Here is a 13,916-nt window from a genome sequence, read left to right as displayed (position 1 = left end):
ACAGGGCGATAAAGAACCTAAAATTACATGTAATACAATATAAAAGTCTAGATTTAAAGATCCAGTTATATACTCTGTGCCCTCTAACCCTCCTTACACGATCCATATCCGGCACCCACCGTGCCCCGGGAGTTAAACAAAGAGCGTCATGTGTCCAAAACAGAACAAAAGCCCAGTAGATAAAAGAAAGAAGAATGTGAAATTCAACTTATCCTCACTAAGGGCCATATGTATCAAGCTAATTAGCATTCGCAAAGGCCGAAATTCGCAGAATTTCGGCCTTTGCGAATGCTAATTAGCTAAATGGTATGTATGAAACATTTTCGCAGCAAAATTAGGAATCGCACATTTTGCTATTCCTTATTTTGCGATTGCACTTAAGGAATCACAAAATTTGCGATTCCTTAAATGCAATGTATCAAAGAAATATTTATGCAAAAATGCCAATAAGGATTCGCAGATTACCACCAACTTCTAGCTGGTGGTAAGTTGCGAATTCTTTTAAAAAAGCAATTTATTTAAATTCCAAAGGTGCCATATGACGCTCATACATGCCCTTAGGGCATGTAGGTGCGCCATATGCCCACACATGTCTTTTTCGGGGTTGAAGCAGGGTGTTCTTGTGACACCCCTGCACCCTTGAAAATATTCACAATTTGCGATTAGCAAATTGCTAATCGCAAATATCCCCTTCATTCCTATCGGCCTCCTGGACCATAGAAATGAATGGGAAAATTGCGATTAGCAATTTGCTAATCGCAATTTAGGAATGATACGGAATCGCTAAAAAGAAGCGATTTCCTACATACATACCGTTTTGCGATTTCTAAATAGCGATTCCTTAAAAATCGCTATTTAGGAATCGCTAAACGGTATGATGATACATATGGCCCTAAATCCCAACTGGCTCACACAACAAAGCTAAATGACCAAGTGACCCAATCACCAATTCTACATGCTTGTAGAGAAGCAAAAAACACCCACAAAGTGAATGAAAAAACCAAAATTAGTGAAATTCACTGTCACATCAATGACATGCGAAATCACTTACAAACAAGCTCAATCCGGCAGCAGCAGGAAACCAGTCACTTAGAGTACAACCACTACTTCTGTAAGGCAATGCGAACAAACCAGTAAGCACTAGCACAAACACCTAGTTGTCCTGTTCTAACCCACACTTTGCTAAAGTTCCCATGTGCAAACACATAAAACATGCTCAGAGTCTCCTACCTTTTGAAAACCTGGCTGTGGTGCGTTTTCATTCGCATCCTAGTCAGTCTCTTCTCTCAACTGTAATCTTTCCACGGGTCACTACAAACAAATAAATAATACAAATCACACCATACGGGCGAGTCTCACATTTCCACCGTAGAAAATCAGGAATACACCAAGGCTTAGATGAAATATAGAGCGCGTCACCGTGCTTACTTTACCTCAGCTATACGTGTGAATCCTCTAAACAACAAAGCACAGGGCCGCCTTCATGGTCGGGAATCAACTGTACCAACACACACCCGTACTTCCTCTATAGGGAGCTGAGTTTGTCGCGCCTCACGTGACCGCAGCGTTTTGGCATGACCATAGTAATCAGACTACGGCTAAAGACTGCTTGTATCACTCGAAGGGGAATGCAGGCAACCACTGCACGAGAACTCTCTAGAGTGCCTTATGTCTCAATCCATGATTAGAGACCACCAAACTATACCTCGCGAAAACGTCGCATCTCTACTTATATGTACGTCCGTTTTCGAATAAGTGAAATAAATAAAATAAATATAACCTGTTACTTTTCAAAAAATACCACACCTAAGGGCACGAAAATACACAAAATCCAAAGACTATATTCCAAAGTAACAACCCCTAAATGCATACCGTGCTACATAAATACCCAAACAAGGCTTACAATAAACCTCCCATGAATGGAGCAAGGGTAGACACGGAAAAGGATCGGAGGACATTAATGCATATAGGGCACACACAACTCCTTTTTTATCTGGGGGCTGGGGGAGCGGTCCCTTGGCCCCTGCACCTCCAGCCGTCTCCCCTTCTGGACATTAGCCATCTTTTTTTAGGTGGGTGCCCCGGTGTCTATCCAGGGCACCCACACTGCTGGTGACATTGGGGGCTGCTGGATGAGTCCCAAGGGTCTAGGAGCCCCAGACTGCTCCTTAGCCAGAACCATACCTTTCCCTTTGGTCCCACCTGGCTAGGAGCAGCATTTTGTACTGCTCCTACCAGGCAGTAGTAGAGTGGAGTTCCCTCCCCAGGAAAGTGTGGGCATTAGTATGTCTGCATTCTCCCAGGTAGGGATCCACCTGTCCCGGGGCATGGTCCCTAGAACACCGTGAAGCATCATGCCTTGGGTACTGCGGTCCCCGGAGTGGATACTTGCAAAGTAAGAGGGGATGCGGCCCCTCCACTTTTTGTAGATATTTGGCCCTGAGGGATGGAGTCTCTGAGGCACCATAGGGCCTCAGGAAACCCCCCTATGCAGTAATTGCCCAACATAGAATGGGGTTTCTGGGTCCCAGTAGAGGATCGGGATCGGGAGGAGGGGTACTTCCCCTCTTTGTAGTATTAAACCCAAGGGAACAGGGTCCTCGGGCCCAATAGAGGCTGGTCAAGGGGGCTGTATGTCTCTGCACCCTTAATAACTAATTTGGTCCTGGGATGGGGTACCCGGGGTCTGGAATGGCTCAGGGAGGGAGGCCCTCATTTTTCACCGACGCAGCTTGACAGATCACCCCAAAACTTTTCAGGAGGAAACTTGGAAAAGAGAGGGCTTTTTTGGAATGCTTTGTAACTATTTGTCAAACGAAGCTAAAGTTATTAACCTCTTTGTTGCGTCGGACCGTCCCCGGCCGTTTGATGTCACAGTGGGGGTGTGCGGAGGATGGCCGGGGGCAGTCCGAACCACGCACGCGTCATTTTTTTCAGCACCGCGGCGGAATGTCCACCACGGCGAAGAGGTTAACAAAAAGCATTTTCTATGGAAATGCAGGCATAAATACCCAGTGGCAACCGCAGCTAGGTGATGTATAGCCCCTTTCCACTCACCTTCAAAACAGTTAAACATTGCTTTCTTTTTACTCCATGCACTATATTGCTTCAAACAACCACACTTAGCCTATCATAGGGGCCACCAGTTCTGTTTATGTTAGTTCTCTCACAGCTTGACTACCAGTGCCCTATACTTTGGCCTCCCAGCATAGGTTTAGTGTTCTATAGTTGGCTCTTACTAGACATCATTCTCACAAGTTTGATCTCTCATTCCCTACGCGTTTAACATTGTTTGGCTTGGCCTCATGCACAGTCCTAACAATGGCAAAAACGTAGAATTCTGCCAAGCTACCCAATTACTAGTCCACATGCATACAACGATCTGGCGGTGGCCACCCAATCATAAAGCCTCCCTCTATAAAACAAACATAATCAGAGACACAAATGTCCCAGTCATAGAAGATATTTGGAGCTCTCCTCCCTCACATTAATAGTCAGGACTGGATCACAAGACTTTCATACACTGTCTAAACCGTGACTTCTCAAACCGTCAGTCTGCTTGATACATAAATCAAGACACACTCTCATCTTAAGCATACACTGGCATATGTAGCCACCGCAACCTAGACATGCATCAACTAACACTAGACCATCAGCTGCACTTTTGACCTAACTCATAACCCATCACCACATCACTTCAGACCATAACAATGATCACTTAACAGATGCCCAAAACTCTGCACAACACAATTCCCCACATAAGACTACATCATGCTAACATTAACCATCTCCCGAAGATGCACCACTTCCACACCCAATTATTACCATGATATAAATACAAAATTCTTCTGGATTAACTGCGCTGGTGTCTTAACCTCCAAGTCCCGAAGGACTCAATGAACAGATCAGCCATTCCCTCTGCTATCACCGAATACTTTATGCTCAATGCCAATCTTTCCCTACTGGTGCTCTGTTTGGGGTGGGAATAGTAAATGTAATCCCTTCAAAGTCCTATACTTTCCCTACTGTTGTGCAGACTGCAGTGGAAATATTAAATGTATCTCCTGCTAAGTCCAGCGCTTTTCCTATTGTTGCTCTGAGTGGAGTAGAAATAATAAATCTAAACCCTCCAAAGTCCAAAGCTACCCCTACTGTTGTGCTGACCAGTGTAGGAATAAAAATTATGATGCGGGCGAAGTTCAACACTTTACCTGTAGTTGCATTGTTTGGAGTGGGAAGTAAATCTAACCCCTCCAAGGTCCAACACTTTCTCTACTGTTGCGCTGTGAGGAAAAGTGTTCTTCTGATCCGCATCATTTGTACCGGGATTCCATTGCTTTTTCATTGCCATCTTGTGTCAAACACTTCCACACGACCCACCTGGGCATTTATGCTGATGCCTGAGGAAATTCTAACTGACACGACAAAAACCATCTTGCAGCCTGCATTTCTGCCCAGGAACTGTCGCACACCCAACCCCCCCTGTTCTTTGCAGTTCAACTGAAAGCCACAAGACACTCACTAAGCATGGGCGTAAAATCTGCTCCGCTCGCGGATTTTTCGGATTTTCGGCAAATTCGCAATCCGCAAACTCTTGCGAATTTGTTGAAAATCTGTGAATCCGCTCGCGGCGGATTTTTTGCTTGGTTGCGGCGCGCGGCGTGGTGCACGGCGTTCACTTTCCATCATTAAGCTTTTGCCGAGTTGTTTTTCTCGATCATATTTTGCGAGTGCCGCGCCATTTTGGATCTTGCTGCGTGATCCCGCGGGAGTTTGGCGCCCGCGAATACGTAATCGCGGCTTGCCACCTTGCACAGCACACCTCGCGAGAGTTCGCAATTGCGAACACGTAGTTGCGGCGGAAAGGAACAATCTCGCACTCGCGAAATAGAGATTTTGCAATTCTGCACAAGAAATCCACCAGCAAACAGGATAAACCTTCAGAAAATGATGATTTTTATCAGAATCACTCCTCAGGTTGACATTTGCATGGCCTTTTTTTTGTAAGGAGTCCATTTTTTTTGGGGGGGGGGGAAGGAAGTGCCCCACAGTCTCCAACTTCCTGTTTCTGTCCAGCAGGCTCCTCCCAGTGCTTTGTCCATCTCCTGGTCACTTTCATTTGGATCTGGAGCTGGAAGGATTACTTTTTGTGGGTGCTGCTGGATATTTGGATTTGAGGCCTTTTTAACTTTCTTTGGATCACTTTTGGATTAGAAATCAACTTTCACAAGTAAGTTTGTTTGGGGCATTACAGTTGCTGCAACTACAATTTTTGAACTTTTTCAGAACATTAAATAAATTATATTGTGGGTAGCCACAGTATCCAGTAGGACCAGGGTTGGTTATGGGTGCATGATACAACTGTTTTGTTGAATTTAAACACCATTGAGGCCATGGATGGGCTGGGATTGTGCTGATTTTTGTTGTTTTTGTCATTTTTTTGGGGCTGCTGGTGGGGCCCTTTGCCCAGGGGTGGTGAGTGTTGCATGGGCCTAGTCTTTCTGTGGGGTGTCTTCTTGAATTTAAACATCATTGAGGCCATGGATGGGCTGGGATTGTGCTTATTTTATTGTTTTTTGTCGTTTTTTGGGGCCTGCGGTGTGGCCTTTTGCCCAGGGGTGGTGGTGCATGGACTGAGTGTGCCTGTGGTGTGGTCTCACTCTCTTTAATGTAAACATCATGGATGGCATTGGATTGTGGTGATTTCTGGCTGTTTTTCTGTTTTTTGGGGGTGTACTGTTGATGTGGACTGGCCATGTGGGTGGTGGTGGTGGCCATCTTGAGTGCTGGCTGGTACAGGCAACATGTGCTTGGGGTGCAAGGGGCCATTTTGAAGAGAGGCAGTGTCTGAGGCCTGCACTTATTTTGCCTACTTTTCATCCATTATGCCCAGGGGTAGTGAGTGTTGCATGGGCCTAGTGTTTCTGAGGGGTGTCTTCTTGAATTTAAACACCATTGAGGCCATGGATGGGCTGGGAATGTGCTGAATTTTGTCGTTTTTGTCGTTTTTTGGGGCTGCTGGTGGGGCCCTTTGACCAGGGGTGGTGAGTGTTGCATGGGCCTAGTCTTTCTGTGGGGTGTCCTCTTGAAGTTAAACACCATTGAGGCCATGGATGGTCTGGGATTGTGCTGTTTTTTGTGTTTTTTTGTCGTTTTTTTGGGGCTGCTGGTGTGGCCTTTTGCCAAGGGGTAGTGATGCATGGACTGAGTGTGCCTGTGGGGTCTCACTCTCTTTAATGCAAACATCCTGGATGGCATTGGATTGTGGTGATTTTTGGCTGTTTTTCAGTTTTTTTGGGGTGTACTGTTGATGTGGACTGGCTTGGGGTGTAAGGGGCCATTTTGAAGAGAGGCAGTGTCTGAGGCCTGCACTTATTTTGCCTACTTTTCATCCATTATGCCCAGGGGTAGTGAGTGTTGCATGGGCCTAGTCTTTCTGTGGGGTGTCTTCTTGAATTTAAACACCATTGAGGCCATGGATGGGCTGGGATTGTGCTGAATTTTGTCGTTTTTGTCATTTTTTGGGGCTGCTGGTGGGGCCCTTTGGCCAGGGGTGGTGAGTGTTGCATGGGCCTAGTCTTTCTGTGGGGTGTCCTCTTGAAGTTAAACACCATTGAGGCCATGGATGGTCTGGGATTGTGCTGTTTTTTGTGTTTTTTGTCGTTTTTTTGGGGCTGCTGGTGTGGCCTTTTGCCAAGGGGTAGTGATGCATGGACTGAGTGTGCCTGTGGGGTCTCACTCTCTTTAATGCAAACATCCTGGATGGCATTGGATTGTGGTGATTGTTGGCTGTTTTTCAGTTTTTTTGGGGTGTACTGTTGATGTGGACTGGCTTGGGGTGTAAGGGGCCATTTTGAAGAGAGGCAGTGTCTGAGGCCTGCACTTATTTTGCCTACTTTTCATCCATTATGCCCAGGGGTAGTGAGTGTTGCATGGGCCTAGTGTTTCTGAGGGGTGTCTTCTTGAATTTAAACACCATTGAGGCCATGGATGGGCTGGGATTGTGCTGAATTTTGTCGTTTTGTCGTTTTTTGGGGCTGCTGGTGGGGCCCTTTGACCAGGGGTGGTGAGTGTTGCATGGGCCTAGTCTTTCTGTGGGGTGTCCTCTTGAAGTTAAACACCATTGAGGCCATGGATGGGCTGGGATTGTGCTGTTTTTTGTGTTTTTTGTCATTTTTTTGGGGCTGCTGGTTTGGCCTTTTGCCAAGGGGTAGTGATGCATGGACTGAGTGTGCCTGTGGGGTCTCACTCTCTTTAATGCAAACATCCTGGATGGCATTGGATTGTGGTGATTTTTGGCTGTTTTTCTGTTTTTTTGGGGTGTACTGTTGATGTGGACTGGCTTGGGGTGTAAGGGGCCATTTTGAAGAGAGGGAGTGTCTGAGGCCTGCACTTATTTAGCCTACTTTTCATCCATTATGCCCAGGGGAAGTGAGTGTTGCATGGGCCTAGTCTTTCTGTGGGGTGTCTTCTTGAATTTAAACACCATTGAGGCCATGGATGGGCTGGGATTGTGCTGAATTTTGTCGTTTTTGTCGTTTTTTGGGGCTGCTGGTGGGGTCCTTTGACCAGGGGTGGTGAGTGTTGCATGGGCCTTGTCTTTCTGTGGGGTGTCCTCTTGAAGTTAAACACCATTGAGGCCATGGATGGGCTGGGATTGTGCTGTTTTTTGTCGTTTTTTTGGGGCTGCTGGTGTGGCCTTTTGCCAAGGGGTAGTGATGCATGGACTGAGTGTGCCTGTGGGGTCTCAATCTCTTTAATGCAAACATCCTGGATGGCATTGGATTGTGGTGATTTTTGGGTGTTTTTCTGTTTTTTTGGGGTGTACTGTTGATGTGGACTGGCTTGGGGTGTAAGGGGCCATTTTGAAGAGAGGCAGTGTCTGAGGCCTGCACTTATTTTGCCTACTTTTCATCCATTATGCCCAGGGGTAGTGAGTGTTGCATGGGCCTAGTCTTTCTGTGGGGTGTCCTCTTGAAGTTAAACACCATTGAGGCCATGGATGGGCTGGGATTGTGCTGTTTTTTGTGTTTTTTGTCGTTTTTTTGGGGCTGCTGGTGTGGCCTTTTGCCAAGGGGTAGTGATGCATGGACTGAGTGTGCCTGTGGGGTCTCACTCTCTTTAATGCAAACATCCTGGATGGCATTGGATTGTGGTGATTTTTGGCTGTTTTTCTGTTTTTTTGGGGTGTACTGTTGATGTGGACTGGCTTGGGGTGTAAGGGGCCATTTTGAAGAGAGGCAGTGTCTGAGGCCTGCACTTATTTTGCCTACTTTTCATCCATTATGCCCAGGGGTAGTGAGTGTTGCATGGGCCTAGTGTTTCTGAGGGGTGTCTTCTTGAATTTAAACACCATTGAGGCCATGGATGGGCTGGGATTGTGCTGAATTTTGTCGTTTTTGTCGTTTTTTGGGGCTGCTGGTGGGGCCCTTTGACCAGGGGTGGTGAGTGTTGCATGGGCCTAGTCTTTCTGTGGGGTGTCCTCTTGAAGTTAAACACCATTGAGGCCATGGATGGGCTGGGATTGTGCTGTTTTTTGTGTTTTTTGTCGTTTTTGTGGGGCTGCTGGTTTGGCCTTTTGCCAAGGGGTAGTGATGCATGGACTGAGTGTGCCTGTGGGGTCTCACTCTCTTTAATGCAAACATCCTGGATGGCATTGGATTGTGGTGATTTTTGGCTGTTTTTCTGTTTTTTTGGGGTGTACTGTTGATGTGGACTGGCTTGGGGTGTAAGGGGCCATTTTGAAGAGAGGGAGTGTCTGAGGCCTGCACTTATTTAGCCTACTTTTCATCCATTATGCCCAGGGGTAGTGAGTGTTGCATGGGCCTAGTCTTTCTGTGGGGTGTCTTCTTGAATTTCAACACCATTGAGGCCATGGATGGGCTGGGATTGTGCTGAATTTTGTCGTTTTTGTCGTTTTTTGGGGCTGCTGGTGGGGCCCTTTGACCAGGGGTGGTGAGTGTTGCATGGGCCTAGTCTTTCTGTGGGGTGTCCTCTTGAAGTTAAACACCATTGAGGCCATGGATGGGCTGGGATTGTGCTGTTTTTTGTCTTTTTTTTTGGGGCTGCTGGTGTGGCCTTTTGCCAAAGGGTAGTGATGCATGGACTGAGTGTGCCTGTGGGGTCTCACTCTCTTTAATGTAAACATCCTGGATGGCATTGGATTGTGGTGATTTTTGGCTGTTTTTCTGTTTTTTTGGGGTGTACTGTTGATGTGGACTGGCTTGGGTTGTAAAGGGCCGTTTTGAAGAGAGGCAGTGTCTGAGTCCTGCACTTATTTTGCCTACTTTTCATCCATTATGCCCAGGGGTAGTGAGTGTTGCATACTTGCATGGCCCTAGTCTTTCTGTGGGGTGTCTTCAATGTAAACATCATGGATGGCATGGGATTGTGCTGATATTTCTGTGTTTTGTCGATTTTTTGGGGTGTATAACTGAACTGATGTTCCTCTGTCTTCCATTGCTTTTAGGTGCACAAGACTCAAGAGAACCACCAGTGCCAGGAAGAAGTCCTGCAGCGGTGTGTGTGTGCAGCATAACGTCACGCGACGTCACGTCTGGACACAGACAACACTGCAAATCGTTCAACTGCTGCCTGCTGTTCTGACCTGCTCTGAAGAAGATAGCCCCAAAAAAAGTTACCCGTAGCTCCTCTAGCAAGAAAGGTGCCAGTAAGGAGCAGAAGAAGCAAGTTACCAAGGAGACTTTTGTGCAGGCCGCCCCTTTTTTTGGGAGTAAAAAAAAAAGTATGCCTGCAGCAGCAGCGGGATCTGCTGGGGACCAAGCTGGGAGCAGCACCCCTGCTCCATTGGGCTCAGTGCCACCACCACCACCACGCCAACTTAAGTCCAAGCCATTGAGTGCTGCAGAGGCAGCCAGTATAGTTGTTCAATCACCATCGACCAGTGATGTTGGCTCATCGCAAGAAAGCAGCAGCAATGTCCCTCAATCAACACAGGTTGTTGTAGCTCATCTGACGAGTGTTGAACAACCACAGCCGCAACAACTATCACATGTGCAAGTACAAGCCCAAGTACATGTGGAAGGAGAGGCAGCGCAAGGAGATGCGCAAGCAGAGGTGCATGGAGGGTCACAAGTGCCCACAATAGTTGTTCCTCCCGAAGTAGGGGCACATCAGGAAATCGACAATCAAGGCGAGGTATCATTTGAGGAAGACACTCCTCCTGATGATCATTCATTGTCTTCCACACCCCTAGCAAGGAAGAGATCAAGAGTGGTGTCTACATCTTCTTCAGAAACAATTCCCAATAGGTATCACGTAGAGACAGTTTCAGTTTTGTATGCCATAGGCATTACAGAGGAACAGAAAACAAGGAGTCAATTAAGTTTGGAAAAGTGGTATTATTCACCAAGTAGCAGCAGGGGAAAGATTTTTTCTTATGCAAGTACAGTTTAAACAGCACTGTAGAGATCAGATCTTATGACAACCCAGTGGCACTTGGTGCAAGGTGCTATATACAATTAGTGAGGTGCAGGTGCAAGTGCTTTTAAAAACAGCATTGGCGACGCATTACTGAAAATATACACATCAATTCCAGGCTCCGAAAAACAAGTTACAATCACTTGGAAAAACAATTATTCCTATGGGAGCTTGAAAAATGGTAAGCGTCATATGATTCAGGCTGTAAGGTCGACGGCGTTTCGATCCCCTTTGGTCGGGATCGTCATCAGGACAGAGTTGTCGATGAGTACAGTGCTGTAGGCAAAGAAGGGCAAATTAGGGCGGGGGGCCGGTGGAGGGCACGGAGGGGGGTGAATAGGTGTACAGTTACCGGTACGTATTAAATTCAATGTAGGTATACTGTGTTAGGGATGTGTTGTTTGTGGTGGCTGGAAAGGGAAAGAAGGGTGAGGAGTTGGGGGTGCCTAGTGTGGAGAGATGGTATATCTAGACAGTATATCCGGCTCGTGAAAGTGACAAAAATCCCATATTCATTGCAACACTCACATTGCTGCCAGGCAGGGATGCGTGGCTAGCTATGTACCGAGGCAGCGTGGGTGAGTCGAGTGCTGAAGGGGAACAGGAAACAAGATTCAGTAAAGGGAAAGGTCTGGTACATAAGTTACCAAGGCCAACCCAGCTTACAAAGCGTTACCTGGTCGTTGTTTTCAATCCGGCGGCACGCGGGGATTTAGCAGCGTCTGAAGGGGTGGAGGGAGAGAGCAAGTTAGGGAGGAATAAGAGCGCGACGGAATGGTAGTCACGATCGAGGCGGGTCCAAAGCATAATTGGTCAATGGTCTCACCTGAGTTAAACAGTGGGTCAGAAGGCGAAGGCTCATCTGGCGTGGCGGCTCAGGGCACCGAATGCGGGAGCTGGCCGAGGCGTCTCGCTGGACTGGGTAATGACCAGGCAACCGCGAGGTTGGGGCGGGGTCCACTCGCTGCCAGTGGGCGGGAACTGGGGAGTGTCTGGGACGTGTCACGACGCCAAGCGCGAATGGAGGGGCGGAGGGGCGGGGACTTACGTGTGTCGAGAGACGTGGGGAACGGTTGCCGTGGAACCGAGGGTAAACAGGAACTAGTGACCGCAAAGGCAAATCAGGGTAGGTGTGGCCAAGGCACGCGCCCAAGAGATATTGTGCCGGCGTCTCCAGTGTCTGAGTGGGGAAGGCTGAAAAACCCGCCCTTAGGGGAGACTAAGTATAATCACATTTGGCCCGGGTGAGGGTCTAAATTATTGCACAACTGAGAGCGATTAAAAGCATTAGAGAACGGATACAAACAAGAAGAGACCAGACTTCTTTCCCGTGGCCTTTTATTTGTACCCACGGTTAAAACCAACTTCCTGGAACTGCAGTCCAACCTCCTAAAATTCTTTAGGAGAATCCGGCTAAAATATTTCTTCTCTGATAAACCAGATACCAGCTGGATGGAAATCTCGCCATTTCGGCCACCCTCCACCTTCAACCCTCCCTCGCATCAAATGCCTCCAGAAATCTTGGCGTTTGAAAGACTTGTTCTAAAGGAAGTCATGGAACTCAAGACCACCCCACGTTACATCCCATACAATCTGCCCTTTAAAGAAAAAGAAGCCCTTAAAACTCTCCAAGACAACCCGGGCATAGTCATCAAACCCGCGGACAAGGGAGGCGGTATTGTTGTCCTTAATAACACCGAATATGACAGAGAGGTTGAGCGACAACTTACTAACACCGACCACTACCGTGCTCTCTCAAAAGACCCTCTTGCAGACATAAGACAAAAAATTCTCTCTATCACCACTGCAGCAAGAGATAACAACATTATCACCAAGAAAGAATTCGAGTTCTTGAACAATCCACACCCCAGGACCCCAATCCTTTATGTACTCCCTAAAATACACAAGGATGCCAGAAATCCTCCAGGACGACCGATTGTATCAGGGTGTGGTTCCATTTTGGAACCCCTTGGTAAATATGTGGACTCTGCTATTAAAGAATTTGTGCCCATTACAGACACTTACATACGTGACACCATGGATCTAATCAGCACCATCGAAGACCAACCCTTTGACCTGGACAATCAAATAATGGCAAACCTAGACATCGAGTCCCTTTATACAAACATTCCTCACTGTGAAGGGCTCGATGTCATCAAAAATCTGTTGATGTCAAGACCGCAACCATCCAAAATCCCAACCGACTTCATCATGGACCTCTTACGAGTGGCCCTACAAAACAACTACTTCTTGTACAAGAGTACTTACTACCTTCAAATCAAGGGAGTAGCAATGGGCGCTTGCTTTGCTCCAAATTTTGCTATTTTATATGTACATTCCTTGGAAAATTCACTGTTTCTTAACCCTATCAACCCGTATCGACCCCAAATCCATCTGTGGCGTCGATACATCAATGACATTTTACTAATATGGAATGGCACGGCTGATTCCTTACAGCCCTTCATTGGTTGGTTGAATTCTTCACAAGAACATCTTAGATTCACAAGTGACACCAAATCCAATGACCTACCCTTCCTTGATGTCACGATACATGCCGAAGATGGTAAACTTGGGACATCGCTCTTCCGCAAGCCCACTGAACGTAACACCCTACTGCACTACTCCAGTAACCACCCCAGGGGTCTACGCGATGGGCTGCCATTTGGCCAGTTCCTCCGGATCCGGCGTAATTGCAAATGGCGCAAGGATTACTTCAGGGAGGCGGACATCCTGGTCCTAAAACTGATTAACAGAGGCTACCCACGACGTCTGGTGAAACAAGCAAAGAAACGAGCGTGGTACAACCACCGAGAGGATCTACTGAAGCCCAACCAAAATAAAAAAACTTTGAATAGGATCCCCTTTGTTTCGGTCTTCAGCCCAGATAGTAACAAAGTAGCCAAAATAATCAAAAGAAATTGGACGGTGCTACGATCTGAAGAACAATTTAATGCTCCACCCTTGTTTTCCTATCAGAGAGGAAACAACATCGCCAACCACCTTGTCCGTGCCATCACTTGGCCGACCAGCACCACTGAGAAACACACCATCAGAGCAGCGTGGGGCATGCCTCCTGTCATTGGACATTTTAAATGCCAATCTTGCAGCGTCTGTGAATTGACATCAAACACCAAAGAATTCACCTACAAGGGACAAGCTCACCAGCTTACACACCACTCAAACTGTAAAACCCAAAACGTAATTTACGCTATCCGCTGCCCGTGTGATCTCATCTACATCGGCCAGACAACTCAAATGGTGAAACAACGGATCATACAACACAAAAGCAGAATCAACTGCAAAGTGCTCACGGCACCGTTGGTCTCACACTTCTTGGAGCAATCACACAGGGACGTCGACCTCAAGTGGTTGGTCATTGAGAAACCAACTTTGCCCCTTAGAGGAGGCAACATGGCCGCTCTACTCAATAGAGCGGAATGCAAATGGATCGCTAGGGCAGATTCAGTGAACCAGGG

Source organism: Lissotriton helveticus, chromosome 6 (genome assembly GCF_964261635.1).
Source record: "Lissotriton helveticus chromosome 6, aLisHel1.1, whole genome shotgun sequence".
Classification (NCBI taxonomy): Eukaryota; Metazoa; Chordata; class Amphibia; order Caudata; family Salamandridae; genus Lissotriton; species Lissotriton helveticus.
Note: the sequence above shows the minus strand (reverse complement) of the source record.